Source organism: Epinephelus lanceolatus, chromosome 18, assembly GCF_041903045.1.
Source record: "Epinephelus lanceolatus isolate andai-2023 chromosome 18, ASM4190304v1, whole genome shotgun sequence".
In the NCBI taxonomy this organism is placed as follows: domain Eukaryota; kingdom Metazoa; phylum Chordata; class Actinopteri; order Perciformes; family Serranidae; genus Epinephelus; species Epinephelus lanceolatus.
Window position 1 is genome coordinate 34,032,501 of NC_135751.1, and position 21,011 is coordinate 34,053,511.

Here is a 21,011-nt window from a genome sequence, read left to right on the forward strand (position 1 = left end):
TTTTTCCTATTAACTTAAGATCCAAACATTGGGGCATTTTTAACCAGGTGCTGAATTATCTGCAGAGTTCTCTTCCTATCCAAAACAAATGTGCCAGGTGATTAAAACCATTAAAAACACTGAATAAAACAGTTTCATGTTAAAAATCTGTGTTTTTCCGTTGCTGTTTGGTTGGGCTTGTAGCCCTGCACCTGCTAATGTGTGCTCACTTTGTTTGTCTGAGAACTGAAGATCCAAACATTCAGGCAGTTTTAATCAGGGACCAAATTATACACAAAGGTCTCTTCCTCGCCAAAACAAATGCTGAATAATGCACTTTCACATTTAAAAAATATGGCGGACTCCATAGATGAGGACCTGCTCCCTATGTAGATTTAAGCAGCTCATTCTAAGTTAACGAAAACACAGCGGTTGTTATTTTCAGGTGATCATACACCAAAGAAATCATTCTTATTATATTATATTCCATGTCTGCCAGTACAGCCCCCTGAATCCCACACACTGAACCTCTAAAGTGGATTTTGCTGTCTGTGCTGTTTTTGTGAATATATGTGACACATTGAATCTTGTCAAAAACACTTGGCTGAGATTGAGTTTTGAAAAATGAGGAGGAGGAGGAGATTTTGATGGGAACGTGGGAGGTGACTGAGTGGAAGATAAATGGCAGGAGTAGGGAGGTGAATGACGAGGCGAGGAGGAAGGAGGGCGAGAAACATCGAGGTAAAGAGGTTCATTTGGAGAGGAAAAGAAGAAGAGGTTAAAAGAAAAGCAATGAGGAGGGGAAGTTATACGGAGAGGAGGAGGAGGAGGGAGATAAGTGGCAAGAGGAGGATGAAGATGTGAGTAGGTGGAAGATGAGAAAGAGAGGAGGCGGGAGGAGAGGAGGAGGAAGACGGGGTAAACACAAAAGAAAGGAAAACAAAGGGAAAATGTTGGCGGTTGAGATCGACGTGTTCTGTCAGCAGCTGTTACCAGGAAAGAAAGTGAGGAAAGTGTGTGTGTGGCAGAGAGAGAGAGTGGGTGAGTGGGTGAGGCCCATGTGGCAGAACACTCTTCATGAGCTGTCAATCAGTGCAGACCGGTGCAGGCGGCGAGCAGTAAGCGCTCAAACAGGCTAATTGAAATCCCTTCTCTTCGTCTTTTCTTCATCTTTCCATCTTCATTTTCTCTCTAATCCGTCCTCACTTTCTTTCCCTCCTTCAGTCCTTCTTTCTTTCTCTCCTATTGTCCTCCTTTCCTCCTCCCTCTGTTTCACACTGTCAGATTAAATAACCCACCGGTATATACCTCACTCTCTAATCCTCTTCCCTTCCTTCCTCACATTCCCTCTCTCCTCTCCTTACCTGCTCGTCTCTGCTCTCCACACACACTCACACATGCTGTCAGCTTGTCACATGTGTTTAAGAAACTGTATCTCCTCCTCACATCACACCTCCTCCCTTTTTTTTTGTCCCAGCAGTGATAAATGAGGTTGAGCGGGTGAGCAGACACATACGAGACCAATCAAGTCAGTCAATTAGACAACCTGCTGTCTCTACAGGGCTGACAGAGCAGCTGAGGACATATTACTGTGTGTGTGTGTGAGAGAGTGAGTGAGTGAGTAAGTGTGGAGGAGGTTAATGAAAGGGGTGGATGTGCATTCTTTTTACTTGCTGTCTATAGAGAGCTGAAGCGATGATGTCATGTTTGGGCTCGCCTCAGTTTCACCTGCTTGTGTATCTCAGTGTAATCCTGGAGTTTCTAGATAAATCTGTATCCACTACAGCAGTTGCAAATGGAAATTGAATCCTTTGGGGTTTTAAATAAAGTTAAACAATTACTGCATGACCAGAGAAAAAAGCTACAGCTCAGATGAAGATTTAAAAGGCAGTAGTGCAGGTACTTCCATCATCATAACTTAGTTTCGCCCGTTAGGTAGAGTTCTCCCACATCCTTGTCTAGAGTAATGTTTTCAAATGTTTCAGAATCAGAAATATTTTATTGATTCCCAAGGGGAAATTATGATTCGTTACAGTCACTCAGATGTCAAGAATACAGTTATTTATAATTTACAATTATAAGAGTATGAAATAGAAGTATGTAAAAAATAAAGCAATAAAATGAAATAGAAAGGAAAATGTGCATTAAAATAAAAATAAAATGTGCATCATGTTAAAGAATAGTACTTAAGATATTAAAATATTAAAAATAAAATATATATCGTCACTGTGCTGAGGATGTGACTGTGAGAATTTAAGTACAATATATACATCAATATAATAAAAGAAGAATAGAATAAGAGTAAACATAAGAAATATCTATAGTTTAGTTAGTTATAAGTATCAATAAATTTAAAATAATGTAGAAATAAATACAGGAATAAATATGATGATTAATATATACGTGTATGAATAAATCAGTAATTATGTAAATAGAAAAATAAATGTATAAATAACTACAAATAAACAAATATGACATGAATAAGAAATGAATAAATGCTGAAATAAATAAATGCATAAAAGATTATTAAAAGGGAATAAATAAATTAATAAATACATGTTTAAATAATTATGGAAATAAATGCATTAATGCATAAAAATTAAAGTTGATAAACAGGATTTTAATAAATGTATTATATTTATTTAAAAAGGTCCTGAGCATTGTTATTCTTTCATTTATTTCAGCATTTATTTATTCTATTATTTATTTTTTTCCTGTATATATTCGTTGGCGAGGTGATGCACTGTTGCAAGAGGGTGGCTGGTTCAACGCCGAGGTGGGGGAGCCCTTCTGTGCAGAGTTTGCATGTTCTCCCTGTGTCAGCATGGGCTTTCTGTGGGTACGACAGTTTCCTCCCACAGTCCAAAGACATGCAGGTTAATTGGTGACTCTAAATTGTCCGTAGGTGTGAATGTGAGTGTGAATGGTTGTCTGTCTCTATGTGTCAGCCCTGTGATAGTCTGGTGACCTGTCCAGGGTGAACCCTGCCTCTCGCCCAGTGTCAGCTGGGATAGGCTGCAGCCCCACCCTGACCTTTTTCGTTAAGCTGTGATGCTAAGCCTGCAAAGATATAGGGCTCAGGAAAAATGCTGTTTGTTAAAGGCAGATTGAAATATTATATAAACAGATCATTAAAAAAAAACGTAGTCTTCATCTAAACATAGTGAACCATGACACAACGTTGGTTACATTTATGTTCCAAGGCTTAGTTAATAAATGTAAATGTGATTTTGGATGAGGTTTTCTTCTGGAACAGAGTAGAGTTTCACTTCATCTCTCTGTTTGACTAAACCTGCAGCAGCCTGCAGAGGGTTTCTGGTTTGCCAACAGAAAAAGACTGCACTACACTATGACACATTCACCTGCATGGAAATGTCTAGTGATTAAAGCTGCTCTGACTGTGTTACCCTGACTGCTCTTAGTAGAGGGATAATTACAGTCATTTCCATTGTAATACCACATTAAACATGGCCACAAGTTATCTCTGGCTCATTTCATTGTGTTTACCTCTTGTTTTACTTTGTCATAAATCCCTTAAAATGTTTATCTGTGATGCTAAAATGTATGCTAACATTAACACAAACAGACAAGTTAATGAAGCATAAAACATAAACCACTATAACCCTTTCTTTAGGCAAGAAAAGCTGTAGCAGCAAAACTTTGAAGTGTATTAAATTGAATAAGGGTGTATTTTATTGCATATGGATTCAAATATAACTTCAGTTGTGTCACATTTATTTACTGGTGGGCATTATTGTCTTGGAGTTCAGTTAGTTTATGTGTGAATAATGGCGTAATAGCAGAATTGCTTGTGAACTGGATTGGTGTCTAAGGTCGTCGAAATCAGGTGCTTTGGAAGTGACTTGCGGCGTCAGAAACCAACGAAAAAAAAGGTCCTTTAACGTCGGCATGATTCGCGGCTGGTTGCCATTATAGTTTAATGGCACCCAGTGGCATCAGGGGGAAACGTGGCGGGACAAGGACGAAAGTTTAAGCGGCGAGAGAGAGTGGTGTTCGTTAGTGATGCACGGGCCGACCCGTAACCCGCGGGTCTCGCAGGTTACCTGCGGGTCGGGTTGGGTCGGGTCAAGAAATGTTCACTTTATTGGCGGGGCGGGTGGGGCGAGTCATTAAAGATTAAATATGTGGGATATAGCATACTTGTTAACAAAACTGTTGTAGGTTAGGTAAATCCACGTTACGTAACCTGTGACCTGACGTCACAAAAGCGCTAAGCAGCGGCCACAACAAACCAGAATCAATGAAGTGGTGAAGATGGAAGAAGAAGTGAGGGAAAGATTATACGGAGTTAAAAGAAAAGAAGGCCAAGCTGCTAAATCTCTGTGAGGTAGTTAGTGCAGCAGTCGACAGCAGCATTGGCTACGTAAAGTGCAATTCCTGTGATAAGCTATACAAGCATGAGAGCAACAAGACGGGTAAGTTAATAGCGGCGAGGGCAGGGTGGGGCGGGTTGTGAAAATAGATGCGGTTGTGTGGGCGGGATGAAGCGGGTCAAATAATTTCATAAATGCGGGACCTGCGGGTTGGAAAAAACCCAGACCCGCACATCACTAGTGTTCGCGTGTTCTAAGGCCAAACCCTGTTTCTTTTTTCCCCAAAACCTAACCACGTGCTTTTGTCGCCTAAACCCGTTTGCGTTTTTTTTTGGTTGAAGGAAAAAAAGGTCTTAGTGCATTTATTTTTGAAAGAGTCTGTATGCAAATGTTAAATTTCCTGTGAAAACGGAAGTTTATTTTGAAAGAGGACAATACATGTAACAGGCAGAACTTGACACGGTGTCCCAGAACATCAACCAACACACCCAGGGTACCTTTCACGTGTCATATGTGGACGTGGAAAGTCCATGACCAAACGTCAATATGTGACGAGATCGGAGTGAGAATGTGTTGTTACTACAGCAGAAGTATGACGTATTAAAACTGCAAAATCACATTTAAATCTTCAGGTAAAAAAGCTGCATCATACCACAATCACTATTGACAGCTGCAAAGCATATTTAATAGTGAAAGCGTGTCAGATCCGCAGTAATACAATATGCCACAGAAGCTGCAGTGTCATGAGACACCCTCAGTGTGTTGGTATCACCAATAACAGCAGGCGATATCATTTGTTTGTCATCTCAGCCTTTCATCAACACGGAAACATGCGGGAAATGAGATCTCAACGATTTGCTGGTTAGCATGATGAAGTGTCATGAGTGTCTCCAGTGTTGACGGCGCATCTGCAGCCTTACATGGAAATCTCGCAGGTGACATATTGATTCGGGCCGTGCTGTGTCGGAAAAGGCCACGCACTTACAGCAGCCTTGGAGATAGAGGCAAACCCTCCTCATGGCCTGCTGTAATGCTGTTTGTTTTATCAGTCCTCCTTTACGGCCTTCTCCTTCACTGTAAAAGCTGTTATTGGCTTTGCAGATACCTGAAAGATGCCTTTTTATCTTCCGCTGCGTGTGTGTTTTTCTTATATGTGTGCGTGTGTTTCGGTGTCCCAGAGGTCTCGTTATGGTATTAGAACAGAGCAGTGACAGCGGGCCTCAAAGGACTATAAAAAAACAGCAAATCAACACTTAGGGCACAAACGCACACATGGTAGACACACACTAGTGTTTTCCTGACACAGTGAACAGTTATCTGGGTTAAGGAAAGAGGAGGCAGACAGGAAGTGATTATTAAAATAGAGGAAGGCTGTTGAGGAAAAAGAAGAGCAGTTTATCTTTGATTCGTCCCAGTAATGCCCCAGTTATGGTGCAGTATTTTCAATACATGTCAAAACAAGCAGATTTTTTTAAAAATTCTGATTCTAATTTCAACATGAGCTCATCCCTACTCATCATATTTTAACACCAGGGCAGAGGCTCCCTCATTATTTTGAAGCCACTGGCAGCCTTTCGCCTTTTTATCTTGACACATGGGGGTTGGCTTGGTTAGGTTAGAAAAAGACCGTTGTTGATCTTGGTCACATCAGCTGACTCACGTGACTGATGACTCAAGTGGCCAGTGACTAACGAGTCACTAATGATTCAGGTGACAAAATAACTCAACATTGACTTTTACCTTCACACAGGACACAAACAGTGGTCTCCTGGGTCAAAGTCCTGTGCTTGCTCAATGAATTCTTATCACAGCCATGGATGTATTAAGAGACCTGGATACAACATTGGTGGCAACGCTCCGTTCATTCCTATGAAAGTTGCTCACTGCCACATGACGCCAAAAAGCTCTGTTTCCATGTTGTGAAATTACCCGAATGATCGGCGCTGCTTCGGCATCACTGGGCCCATCGAGCAGGCAGACTAGGGACTAAAACGGGATTTATACTTTTGCGTCAAATCGATGTCCTGATGTGCATCTCCCCAGAAATGTAACTACATGTCGTGGCGAGGCAGACCTCCTGTCTGTTTCTGTAAGCTGAAACCATTTCCCTCAGTGGAAACTAGGTGTTTATTTTCTTTATTTTCACAGATAAGAAACAATAAACTGTGAAGACAATAAAGCCTCCACGAAAATAGCATTTAAGTATTGTGTGTGATTTATCCTGGCTTCATATGAGCAGAGGAAATCTCCACTTGTTGCTAGGCTAATTTATACACTGTAAACTACCATAGGCTTGTGCTAATAACGTTAGCATGTTATATTTGTTTGGAAAACGTGTTTAGTATAAGACAGTTGTTTTGTCAGTGAACTTTGTGAGTTGTAATGGAGCCTATTTTGTTACGTTACCTTTGTTAAATGTTGCTGTTGTCCCTGGCTTCATATGAGTAGAGGAAAGGTCCGCTAGCTGCTAGGCTAATTTATACAATGTAAAATGCCATAGGCTTGTGCTAATAACGTTAGCATGTTGTATTTGTGGGGAAAATGTGTCCAGATAAAGACAAGTGCTTTGTCTGTGAATGCTGTGAGTTACAGTGAAGCTGATTTATGTACTTGTGTTTGAAACTGTCTCTATTAAGCCATGTTTAATGTGTGTTTAATGTGTGTTTTGAATCAATGAAACTTTACAGCACTTCACAGAAAGGTGGAGGTGTAACTGCAGAGAGACACAGACACACCACTGCATAAGTATAAATGCTCAAAACGGCGGAGGCCATATACGTAGACTATGACGTAGGCTATGGTGTACACTCTGCATGGAGCTGACACACAAGTATAAATCATGCTTAAGGCTATACACTGTATAAAAGTAGTGAACATAGCCATCGTGATGTCACCTGTTGGTTTGTAGACTCCTTTTTTGAAGCCCCGAATTTGGTATTTTGGCTGCAGCTGTCTTGGTTTTTTGAAGCCAGATGTGACCATATTTGGACAAGAGGGTGGAGCTGTAGAGGAGTGAGGGGCAGATCTAACTAAGAACCCGAGGACCTGATTCACAGGTCGCTGTGGTAGCAACTTGTCAGTCACATGGGAGCCACGCCCTAAAGCACACCCTTCTTTATCGTCTATATTACTCTAATTGAGACCATAATTTACAAAATGAACAACAAGCTGTATTGAAGAAGACTTGAACTCTTTAGGAAAATGTTTACTGGGGTAATAAACTGAGAGGCAGGGTCAGACTTTTATCCCATAGAAATTCTTTTGCAACCACTGGAGTCGCCCCCTGCTGGCCATTAGAAACAATGCAGGTTTAAGGCACTTTTGCATTGGCCTCAGTTGTCACACCCAGAGGCTAAGTCCACTTCTTTTACACAGTCTATGGCTACAGCCAGCAGCCAGTCAGCTTAGCTTAGCAATAGGACAGGAAACAGCTCTGAAGACACAATCTGCCAACCAGCTACAATAGATTAAGTCACAATCTGGATACATTTGTGAAAGGCTCACCAAGAGGACGTGTTCAGTGTGTGCGTGTGAGTATTACTGTGTATGCCTTGTCTATACGAGCATACTGTGTGTGTATGTGTGTGTGTTTGAGGTCTCATGCGAGCAGTCCTCCCTGAATCCCTCTTCCCCCTGAAGCCACCTCTCCCCTGCCAAGACAGCTTGCTGTGTTGGTTTTCACTAAACGTGTTGGTTTAGCTCTAAATATCAGCAGATGAACACTTAGTCTGTGTCTTGTGGTTCTACATATGGGCTGTGGATCCTCTGTCTTAATTTTAAAGCTGTAAAAAAAAAAAAAAAAAATCTTCTGCATATGCAGTTTGATTTACGACAGGGTTTCAACTTTGCAGGTGAAAAGGTAAAAGTCGGTTCAAAACGCTGCAGAAAATATAAAATGTTTTCTACACAGACAGAAGAAGATTAATCATTTTGCAGTTGCTGAAATAAAACAGTGAAGATAAATGAGTCCCAATTTATTTAACTATTTTCTTGGCACTCACGCAGCACCTAGAGGGGCCTACAAATCCCCATAAATAATAAATGCTCACACTGTGGCACAGTAATAAAGACTTTTAGAGGTGACAGGTGTCTTGTATGTTTGTTTCCCAGTAGCATCCCTCTTCAGACACATGTCCCCTCTCACCTTCTTTTATGTAAAATAAAAATACGTAAATGAAATTCCCCACCATCCATACTTTTAAGTTTTTCCTGTGACCTTACAGAGCTGATTTACACTTGTAGCACATATTTTACAGCAGGCATGAGTGTAATGATGCAGAGGATGGAGCTGCTGAGGTAATGAGGCAGTTTTACGGCCATCAAAGAAAATCCACCAGTTAATATCACATCACAGATGGGGGGACTGAAACAGTTGGAAGACCACACACACATGTACCCACATGACACACACATGCATGCACGCACTGGCTGGCTTTTCGCGAGCTTGTTTCTGACACCAGATTCACACAATATGGAGGGTTTTAGCTGAGCATGTTTCGGCTTAATTCAGCTGTGGCAATGAGAAGAGTCATTTTTTTCCTTTTCTCTTGTAACAGATAAAACTGATTAAATTGTGCAAAGAAAAGAAAAATTTTCAGAGATTTTAGAAAACTGCTCATACAGGGCGCGAATAAAACTGTGTACAAGTGAATTAGATTTAAAGTCAATGTAAAGATGCGATTAGACATGAATTCCCGTCAGGTGATCAGAAAATGCGAAATATGTGAATTAAGCGAGTAGCGCAATTTTACATCATGCGCTTCTTGAGAGAGATGAAAAATCTGAACTTCAGCGACCAATTCACGCCACAATAGCCAATCAGCATTGAGATCCTTAGGAGACGTATGATGCCGAGGACGTACCGGGAGAAGTTTATTCATCGATTCAGCAATTACGCCCGTGTATGATGCGAGTTATTAGTGCCTTTGAAACAAGTCAACACAAAATGTTCTAGTACAGTAGCTCCCAACTGGTGGGTTGCAGTCCAAAAGTGGGTTGTGGGTCCACTCTGAATGGACCCCAAGTGACCGCAAGTTTGTAAAAAGCACACTTTATTTTTAAGTACAGTGAATTTCCAGGTTAGAGCTTTTATTTCAACACATTCTCACTCTGACTTCATCACATATCGACGTTTGGTCATGGACTTTCCACGTCCAGATACAGTGTGGAAGGTTCCCTTGGCGTGTTGGTTGTTGACGTTCTGGGACGCCGTGTCAAGTTCTGCCTATTACATGCATTGTCTTCTTTCAAAATACACTTCTGTTTTCACAGGAAATTTAACATCTACATACAATCTCTTTCAAAATAAATGCACTATGTCAGTACAACAACACAAATTGATGTGGGGGTTTTTTTCCTTCAACAACAAACGCGCAAGATTATGTTTAGGCAATAAAAACACATGGTTAGGTTTAGGAGAAAAAAAACAGGGTTTGGCTTTAGAATCTTACGCTCTCTTGGGTGAAAGTCGGTGTTTGTTGGACCCATCCACCACCACTTCCACCCGCCCCACTTGGACTTTCGCTGCCTTAACTTTTGTTCTTGTCCTGCCACGTTTCCCCTGACGCTGCCGCGCGCCGTCAAACTATAACGGCAACCAGCCGCGTATCATGCCGATGTTAAAGGACGCCTTTTTTTGGGGGGGGTCTCTGACACCACAAGTCACTGCCCAAGCACCGGATTTCGTCAACTTTGGGGAGAGACCGGGCTCTTTATTTTGAAGTGCCATTTTCTGCTGTCAGCAGAGACCGCAAATTAGCTGGACAACATGGCCAAACACAAATATGACTCAGAATGTATCAAACTGCGTGGACCTCGAACAAATGTGAAATCTGAACCCTGTGGTCAGACCGGTTGGGAATTACTGTACTAGTGTTCAAACTCGCACAACTAACCAGTCAGTCTGGTCTCATGAAACTTTTTAAAATGCTTGACTTCCCAATGGAAGATGAAAAATTACATAATTATCAATAAATAAATTAATGAATACAGAAAGAAGGAATACATATGTGCTGAAATAAAGATGGAAATATATAGATAAATGCATCAATAAAGAAATACATGCAGAGTTGAGGACCTCCTACTTCACTAAAATATACACAAAAATACAAAAATGCAGTTGTACAAAAATGTAGAAATAATTTTTAGATATTTATATATTAATGCCATGTTAAATTATCAACTTTAATTTATTTACGCATTTATCTATTTATTTACTCCTTTCTTTATTTACACATTTATTTATTTTTGTATTTGTTTCAGCATTTTTTTATTCATTTATTTCCATATTTATTTATTTATTCCTGTATTTATTGCTACATTTATTTACACTGCCTGGCCAAAAAAAAAGTCGCCACCTGGATTTAACTAAGCAAATAGGTACGAGCCTCCTATTGGATAATTACTGCATGGGCGATTATCTTTCAGCTGGCAACAAGTTATTTAACCCCAACTGGTGCAATGAGTTGCTTCTCATTTCCTAAACAACCATGTCGAAAGACACATCCCGTGGTTGTGGAAAAGATGTTAGTCTGTTTGAGAAGGGTCAAATCATTGGCATGCATCAAGCAGAGAAAACATCTAAGGAGATTGCAGAAACTACTAAAATTGGGTTAAGAACTGTCCAACGCATTATTAAAAACTGGAAGGATAGTGGGGACCCATTGTCTTGGAGGAAGAAATGTGGCCGGAAAAAAATCCTCAATGATCGTGATCGGCGATCACTTAAACGTTTGGTGAGATCAAATCGAAGAAAAACAACAGTAGAACTCAGGGCTATGTTTAATAGTGAAAGTAAGAGCATTTCCACACGCACAATGCGAAGGGAACTCAAGGGATTGGGACTGAACAGCTGTGTAGCCTTAAGAAAACCACTAATCAGTGAGGCTAACTGGAAAAAAAGGCTTCAATTTGCTAGGGAGCATAAAGATTGGACTCTGGAGCAATGGAAGAAGGTCATGTGGTCTGATGAGTCCAGATTTACCCTGTTCCAGAGTGATGGGCGCATCAGGGTAAGAAGAGAGGCAGATGAAGTGATGCACCCATCATGCCTAGTGCCTACTGTACAAGCCTGTGGGGGCAGTGTTATGATCTGGGGTTGCTGCAGTTGGTCAGGTCTAGGTTCAGCAACAGTATGTGCTCAAAGAATGAGGTCAGCTGACTACCTGAATATACTGAATGACCAGGTTATTCCATCAATGGATTTTTTTCTTCCCTGATGGCACGGGCATATTCCAAGATGACAATGCCAGGATTCATCGGGCTCAAATTGTGAAAGACTGGTTCAGGGAGCATGAGACATCATTTTCACACATGGATTGGCCACCACAGAGTCCAGACCTTAACCCCATTGAGAATCTTTGGGATGTGCTGGAGAAGGCTTTGCACAGCGGTCAGACTCTACCATCATCAATGCAAGATCTTGGTGAAAAATTAATGCAACACTGGATGGAAATAAATCTTGTGACATTGCAGAAGCTTATCGAAACAATGCCACAGCAAAAGCGTGCCGTAATCAAAGCTAAAGGCGGTCCAACAAAATATTAGAGTGTATGACCTTTTTTTTTTGGTGGTGACTTTTTTTTGGCCAGGCAGTGTATCTATTTCCACATTTACTGTTGTTTTTATTTATCTTTTGTATTTTTAAGTCATGCATCTTACTAAAGTGCTCCATGCACAAAATGTTACAGAAAACAATTCCAGGTTTTCACATAGGAAGTTTAAATTTGCATGTTGGAAATATTTTTATTTGTATATTTTCTATCAGCAGCATAAAAATCTGTCTTCAGATCAGATTTATTGAAACAGACTCTCTGCATCTGATAAAACTAAATTAACCTGGTTTAAGGAGATTTTTTTTTCTCAGGCTGACAGGTTTCCACTTACTACAGCTTTAAAATGAATCCATACTAAAACACTCAGCCGTATCTCAGTGGACCAAACCCTGCCTTTCAAAATAAATGTTAATTGATGCGGTTACTGTGACAGGTCAGCAGTCTGCAGATCAAAGAGCAGCTCTCAGATGTCAGAGTGGAAACTGGTTTTAATAGCAGCTCAGAAACATGTTTTACGCTGCAGTGTGTGTACGGGCAAGCTCTCGTGGGGGCGGGCTGCAGTTTGATATGTAAATACAGCTGGCTGAATCATTTATGGAGCCGTGTATAACCTACATATCTGACATACTAAAGAGAGCGTAATATGTGTGGAGGGGAGATGGGGAAATCAGCACGAGATATTGGTGTTAATATTTCAAAGCACGCGTTTTTTACATTAACAATTGTAATTCCGCATGTTTCCAGCTCCCTCCATAAATTAGCTGGATCTAACACAAAGAGCACCAACTGTTGCCTAAAAACACTGGTTCTCCTGGGACCCATCCAACTTTCCTTCCACCCACCCTGAGCGGACTTTTATGCTCTTTAAATGATGTCCGTTGCTCTAAGCGTCTAACAAAAGTCCCTTTTACACTGCCAGTTTAAGGTGGGAATGTCATGCTGTTCCCTTTCACTCGTAAAACATGTATGTTCTCGTATTACACGTATGATTGCGTTCTCGTGAGACCAACATGAAGAACCTTTCTCAAAACGCCTGTAAAGGCCAATCAGACTGTTGCAATCTTTTTGCCTTTCACCTTGCAAAACCTGGCATCAGCAGAACCATTGCTAGAGATTTAACTGTCCGGCATGAAGTGAGCTAGCTCCCTACCCAGGACGTCCCTATTGACGCTTGTTCCTGCGTTGTGCTTGTTTAGCTTGCTAACTAGCTGCACTCGCTGCTGTTTAGCGCGGCTACTTCCACACCTGTTTAGCATAAGCTAAACTCAAGGTACGATTACAGAGTGTGGGGACAGAGTTTCTTTCCTTTAAGCCAGCAGCGGAGCTATTAACAGCACTAAATCAACACCTGTGTTAAAGGGAAATTTCGGTTTATTTCAACCCGTCTCCTATCGTCCTAAATTTGTTTCAAGTGACTAGTGACATAAAAATAATAGTTAGCATGTTAGCCGTTAGCCTAGATACAGCCGGGGCGCATAGTAGCGTCAGACCTGTTAAAACGTAAGTGAACGGGCATACTTCAAGTGCAAAGTTAGTCCACTAAACAAGCTTTTTTTCCACAAAGACCGCCTCATATCGTTAGGATAAATGTCAGAGAACATATAGAAAACGACATGTAAACATGTTGTCTTACCTTACCAGTGTGGTGCCATGATTGTTTACCATTTAGCTCTGCTTTCCAAAGTGCAGCCAAACTCTCGCAAGAACAAGCAGCAACAGCTGGAAGGCAGAACCGGACAGTAGCCTGAAAAGTTCATTCATTTATTTTATGAAAGATTTATAGAATAATGGCTGACTTTTTGCCAGACTTCGACTTTGTGGAGGAGGAATTTGACGAGACACCTCCACCTGGAGTATTATCCAGCTGGCTTTATCTAGAGCTCGCGAGATTTCAGGCATGGCATGAGATTGCTGCTTGTTCTCGCGATATTTCGGCCACACTTTGGAAAGCAGAGCTAAATGTAAACAAACATGGCACCACACCGGTAAGGACAACGCGTTTACATGTCGTATTCTATATGTTCTCTGACATTTATCCTAACGATATGAGGTGGTCTTTGTGGAGAAAAGGCTTATTTAGTGGACTAACTTTGCACTTGAAGTATGCCCGTTCACTTACGTTTTAACAGGTCTGACGCTACTGCGCCCCAGTTGTATCTAGGCTAACGGCTAACATGCTAACTATTATTTTTATGTCACTAGTCACTTTAAACAAATTTAGAACAATAGGAGACAGGTTGAAATAAACCGAAATTTCCCTTTAAAGGGACAGCCAGCAGGACAGGACAGGTGTGACACTGCGATGATGAGTTACGCATGCGCCCTACTACTGGTTAGCAGCTAACTCAAAGAAGAACAGCAACTAAAAATGTCCACAAATTGGTGAGGCAATGAGGTCTGGAAGCTCCCTACCCTCCGAGCAGAGGACAGGATCAGCCACCATATTACAGGGATGGTAAATTAGTGTTAATGCCAATTTATTCCATTGCTATTGTTTAGAAAGTGCTGCCAACACTTGTCACGCCTCTTTTGCTTCTGGAATGCCGACATAATCACACACTAAGGCGACATGATGCCATCATCGTTTGGCTCTGTACAAAAAAGCAAAGGGAGCTTAATAAAGGGACTTTGTAGCAGCAATACTGAAGGGTCTCTGTATAAGAAGAACTAATGATGCAAATGGGTTTGAATTGGAAGGTTTTGGAAAGCCCGCTGCGTCTCACACTGGCGCTAAACACTGTCCCAGGCGTCATTAAAGTGCCGCCTGGGACACTGCCCAAGTGGCGTATTTTGACGCTCTGGGAGTGAGACTAGGCTGAAAAATGCAAAAAATGTTTTACTGTAGGAAAAAAAAAATGCAGATCTAATAAAGATAGTCTGTGTAAAAATGCACTTTGGCTGAATATTGATTTGAGAAAAAAATACAACCAAGACATTATATCCATTAAAAATGAAACCAGCCTGTTAAATATAGATTCTTGGAAGTGTGTGTGTGTGTGTGTGTGTGTGTGTGCAGGGTGTATTAAACCTGATACACCGTGGCTCTCTTTTGCTGCAAGTAAAAATAAATGCTCCGCTGTGTATATTCAGTCCTATAAAACAGATCCACAGCAAAGGTGATGTCACTGCAAGGGGAGTTGAAAGGGTTGCCATGGTGACGGGCGAAGGCAGTCGTGTTTGGCCTTGACTGGGTGGGGTGCTGCTACGAACAGAGGTGTGTGTGTGTGTGTGTGTGGTCATTACGTCCCTGTTTAACACATTTGATTTCCACTAATGTTTACAGAATCTGTAACACCTTGCATTTATATGCCGTTCGATGGGTATGCTTGTGACTAAAGTTTGTGTGTGTGTGTGTGTGTGTGTGTGTGTGTGTACTCCCTGTGCCATCCAATTACCTCCACACACAGCTCTAGGCTCATGTACGCTGAGCCACCTCATTATGAACAGTAAAAACAAAACCAGAGGCTATTACACGAGGCTGTTACAGCACAGTAAATAGACGTCCGCAGCAGAGTTTGTGTCTGTGTGTCCTGTTCTCCAGATAATTGGAGTCTAGAGGAATGCATTGTCCATTCGTGTTGGAGACCATGAAACAATTCATAAATGATATGTCTCTCTCTATGTGTGTGTGTGTGTGTGTGTTTTTAAGTTGGTGAAAGAAGGATACTAAATAGGTAATTTATCAGTTTATTTATTCCACATCCTCTATTACTACTGGAAAAAAGACAGAAGGTAGCAATGGCATTAACATGGCAATAACAGTCATTTACCATCCCTGTTATATGGCGGCCGATCGCGTCTTCTGCTTGGAGGCTGCCTTTGTTTTTCCACTTTGACATATTTGGCCGCTGGTCTTCTTCTTTGAATTAGCTGCTAACTGCCACCAGCTCTTTTAAACCTCCTGTGGTGGGTCGCACACATAACACGTCATCAGAATGTCACACCTGTGCCGCCCGTGATCCCATTCTGCTGGCTGTCGCTTTACTACAGAGATCATTTTGGCGCTGTTACTACCAGTGTTAACTTTGACAGCTATTTAAGAGTTAGTCTTAGTCTTGAGATAAAAATATTTATTAGTTTTAGTCACATTTTAGCCAATTTTATCCTTCATAGTTTAAGTCTAGTTTTAGTCTACGGAACTTTTAGTCGTTTCTTTATCTTTATTCTAATCCAGTTAATCCATATTAGTCTGAAGGTGTTAACTCATGTCTTATGGAGTCAGCGATTAAAACTAAACTTTCATCTCTGTCAGAGAAAACTGATTTGAGTTCAGACTGTTCACTTACAACACAGCCACACTCACAGATAACTGAGCCTCTTACCTGCCTGTCAAACAGCATCAACCCATTAACCTTCCTGAGACAGTCCAGACTGAGGGGAGTCCTGTGGGGATTACTAGTGGCTGGTGGCTGCTTGCTCTGCTGCCATTCTGCGCCTAACAAGTGGAGCTAACTGCTAACAGCCATAGCTGTAACTAACAAACTCCACAAATCCATTCAGCAGCTCCACCATCCACAGTCAGACACACACAGCAGATTCTTTACTGGTGAATTACAGCTGACACTGCTCCGGTGCTCCTGGTGCAGACTATTTACTGACGTTTACCAGCCTGTCACTCATTCGGCATTTGAAGATGATTACAAGCATGGCCGTTCTCGGCTTTCAATGTCCGATAGTCAACCACAAACATTTTCATTCCTCCAGGAGAGTTCCTGGTGGGATGAAACTCTCCTGATTTTTGAAGATAACTACAAGCATGACTGTTCTTGGCTTTCAATGTCCAATAATTGACTACGAACATTTTCGTCACGTCTTATCAACAAAAATGAAGCATAGATTTCCTCTTAGTTTTTATTGTTAAGATCTATTTTTCACTTGTCACTGTCAAGTTTACGTCATGGAAAAAAGGTCGCTGATGAAAAAATTTCATCATAGTTTCCATCAACGAAATTAAAACTGGTTACAACCTCCGGTGCAACCTTTAAGGCGAGACAACTCTATCCCCTCATTCTGTGAGTGTAACTTTAATACAGAACAGTGAGGCGGCAATATGGCGTGAAATTCCCACCTTGAAGAGACAGTGTGAAAAGGGGCTACAGATGAACCTGAAGAATCTTGAGTTTGTTTATTACTGACAGTATTTACAACATGGGCATTCCCCTTGCCCAATGAAAACAAGAAAGTAGCAGACAAGAAATTAAAGATATTTACACCATGAACTGGTACAAAAATGACACAAATTGGCGCATAAAAATTCACCAGAATGAAGAAAGTTACGTGTTTGATGCACAAAATCTTCTGGTGGAGTCCGAACCGCATATTTAATATGTGTCCCCCTCCAATGCTGAAACAAAACTAACGCTGTTGTATCTTGGTGAATAAGAGCCTGTGTTTTACATTCTCGTTTTGGAATAAATGTGTCACCTTACTGTGATATTGTGTTTTGGTGACTACTTTGTCTGTTCAAATCCTTCCAGTCTGCAAGTATTCACCCTCTGGAGGTGCGGATGAGGGGAAGATGCTGAAATGAAATTTCAGCTTGCAGAACACATTATCGAATGTCTGTAAAATTCAATATTGAATCAAAATCCCTGATGAAATCAAACCCCGGATGGCTGGAGCTGGCCTACATAGAGTAATGTGCATCTTATCCCAGACAGTAAAGTAATCTTGCCTGTGCCGGTTGAGTTTTCAGTCACTGAAATTTAACAGAAATATTGACTGCAGATGAGCTCTGCTGCAAATGTTCTTTGCCTTCTCCTTTTTTATCCCTTTCCAGGGGACTGCCACGGAGAAGTCAGCTTTTATTATTTTATTTCTGTTTCTTAGAGAGTGTAATGGGTGTAGGCACTTATCATCTTTCTCTGAATATTCACTGAGACATTATACAACACTATAGAGCATGTTTTGTCAAACACAAGTTAGAGCAATAGCTGGGCTGCAATGACACTGTTCCTTTAACATTACTGCTATAACAGCTTCCTCTCAGTTTATATTCCCACTGAACCCATCCATTCATCCAACTGCCTTGTATATCTCTCATGTCACTTGCCTTATTGCCAGAGGGTACGTGGGAGGATTGTGGAGAAGCTCAACTAATTTGGAAAAATAGAAATTATGATTTGATTTTTTAATATACTCTCAGTTGCCAGTCTATTGAGTAGGGTACACCTAGCCAAGTCAGATGCAGTCAAAAACAACATTACTGCGATAAATTCTGACTTTGTGAAGGTTGTAATGTTCGGTTTTTGTTGAAATTGCTGGGTGTTAAGTCAAGTTTATGGTTGTTTTGAAGGATGCAGTTCGGGTGCTGTTGAATATGGTAACACATACCAGTACCACTACTGTTGAGTGGTATTATTGTCCAGTAACGTATGGTACTGTTGAACTCATAGACTGTAAAATAACAGACATAGCTACCATCGGTTTGTCGACTCCCATTTTGAAGCCCCGAGTTCGACACTGTGGCTTTCGCACTTGAGAAGAAGCTGAGGATACTATCAGCAAAAAGCCTGTCACTTAAGGCAGTTTGTCACAGCTCAAATTTCCTAGGTTGTTTTTTATTTCATTCATTCATGTTGTTTCCTGTTTTACTTTGAAACTCACATATCTCCTTTCAGATCACTTCACTTCCTGCCCCTGTGAGTTTTCCCTCCCTTTTGATGACTTCACCTGTGTCTGATTGTCTGTCCCACCCTGATTAGCCTCACCTGTGTCTCGTTATCCTTCCCCTCACCAGAGTGTTTAGTATGCATCTTGTTTTCTCTCAGTGCTACTTCGTCTTAGCTCCTTGTGTGTCTAGTGTTCCAGCCTTTTGTTTCCCTGTGTCTTTTTCTTTTTTTTTGGATTTAGCCTGTTGATTGACTCTGACTCTGCCTCATTTCTATTGGATATGTTTGCCTCCACTCCACTGATAGTCCGTCTGTGTACCAAACCTACCTTTGGACCAGTAAAGACGGAGTTATTTTACTGGAACTGTGCATTTGAGTCCACTCTCACCTAGTTCACCAGTTGTTACACAGTTTGTCCTTAATTATGTGTAACTTTAAGCCGTAATAAGACGCAAACGGCTAAGTTATATAAAAATTCACTTCCTGTACAGTTCTCATGAAGAGGGAAGCTAGCTATAGACACCAAAACCATATTTTGTACCAGGCAGTAAACATGTTTATTTCTGCTGTAAAATTGGTCATTTTAACATGGGTGTCTATGGGGATTGACTTGCTTCTGGTGCCAGCCTCAAGTGGCAGCTCAAAGAACTGCAATTCTTTGGCACTTCCTTGTTAACTCATTTTTCAGCCATGGAGGTTGTCACTTGGTCAAACTATACTGAGACATTTCTGTTATTTAGCCTACCTTCACTGAAATATAGGACATTGGGACTTGAGTATTATCTCGTATGAAGACATTGGGACCTAAGTATTATCTCAAAGACATTGGGACTTAACTATTAACTCGTTTGAAGACATTGGGACTTAAGTATTATCTTGTTTGAAGACATTGGGACTTAAGTATTATCTCGAAGACATTGGGACTTTAGTATTGTCTCGTTTGAAGACATTGGGACTTAACTATTAACTCGTTTGAAGACATTGGGACTTAAGTATTAACTCGTTTGAAGACATTGGGACTTAAGTATTATCTCGAAGACATTGGGACTTTAGTATTGTCTCGTTTGAAGACATTGGGACTTAAGTATTAACTCGTTTGAAGACATTGGGACTTAAGTATTATCTCGTTTGAAGACATTGGGACTTAAGTATTGTCTTCTTTTAGGACATTGGGACTTGAGTATTATCTCGTATGAAGACATTGGGACTTAAGTATTATCTCGAAGACACTGGGACTTGAGTATTATCTCGTTTGAAGACATTGGGACTTAAGTATTATTTCGAAGACACTGGGACTTTAGTATTGTCTTGTTTGAAGACATTGGGACTTAAGTATTAACTCGTTTGAAGACATTGGGACTTAAGTATTATCTCATTTGAAGACATTGGGACTTAAGTATTGTTTCGTTGAAGACATTGGGACATACGTATTATCTCGTTTGAAGACATTGGGACTTGAGTATTGTTTCGTTTGAGGACATTGGGACTTAAGTATTATCTCGTTTGAAGACATTGGGACTTAAGTATTGTTTCGTTTGAGGACATTGGGACTTAAGTATTATCTCGTATGAAGACATTGGGACTTAAGTATTATCTTGTTTGAAGACATTGGGACTTAAGTATTATCTTGTTTGAAGACATTGGGACTTAAGTATTATCTCGAAGACACTGGGACTTGAGTATTATCTCGTTTGAAGACATTGGGACTTAAGTATTATTTCGAAGACATTGGGACTTTAGTATTGTCTTGTTTGAAGACATTGGGACTTAAGTATTAACTCGTTTGAAGACATTGGGACTTAAGTATTATCTCATTTGAAGACATTGGGACTTAAGTATTGTTTCGTTGAAGACATTGGGACATACGTATTATCTCGTTTGAAGACATTGGGACTTAAGTATTGTTTCGTTTGAGGACATTGGGACTTGAGTATTATCTGGTATGAAGACATTGGGACTTAAGTATTATCTCGAAGACACTGGGACTTGAGTATTATCTCGTTTGAAGACATTGGGACTTAAGTATTATTTCGAAGACATTGGGACTTTAGTATTGTCTTGTTTGAAGACATTGGGACTTAAGTATTAACTCGTTTGAAGACATTGGGACTTAAGTATTATCTCATTTGAAGACATTGGGACTTAAGTATTGTTTCGTTGAAGACATTGGGACATACGTATTATCTCGTTTGAAGACATTGGGACTTGAGTATTGTTTCGTTTGAGGACATTGGGACTTAAGTATTATCTCGTTTGAAGACATTGGGACTTAAGTATTGTTTCGTTTGAGGACATTGGGACTTAAGTATTATCTCGTTTGAAGACATTGGGACTTTAGTATTGTTTCGTTTGAGGACATTGGGACTTAAATATTATCTCGTTTTAAGACATTGGGACTTAAGTATTATCTCGTTTGAAGACATTGGAACTTAAATATTATCTCATTTGAAGACATTGGGACTTAAGTATTGTCTCGTTTGAAGACATTGGGACTTAAGTATTATCTTGTTTGAAGACATTGGGACTTAAGTATT

General features: G+C 40.6%; 1 protein-coding gene across 3 annotated transcripts in view; it reads left to right on the top strand.

Moving 5' to 3' along the window:
- The window catches only part of arhgdig (Rho GDP dissociation inhibitor (GDI) gamma), a 61,411-nt gene that overhangs the window by 18,606 nt on the left and 21,794 nt on the right, over positions 1 to 21,011 (top strand). The gene's annotated exons all lie outside the window — the stretch shown is intronic.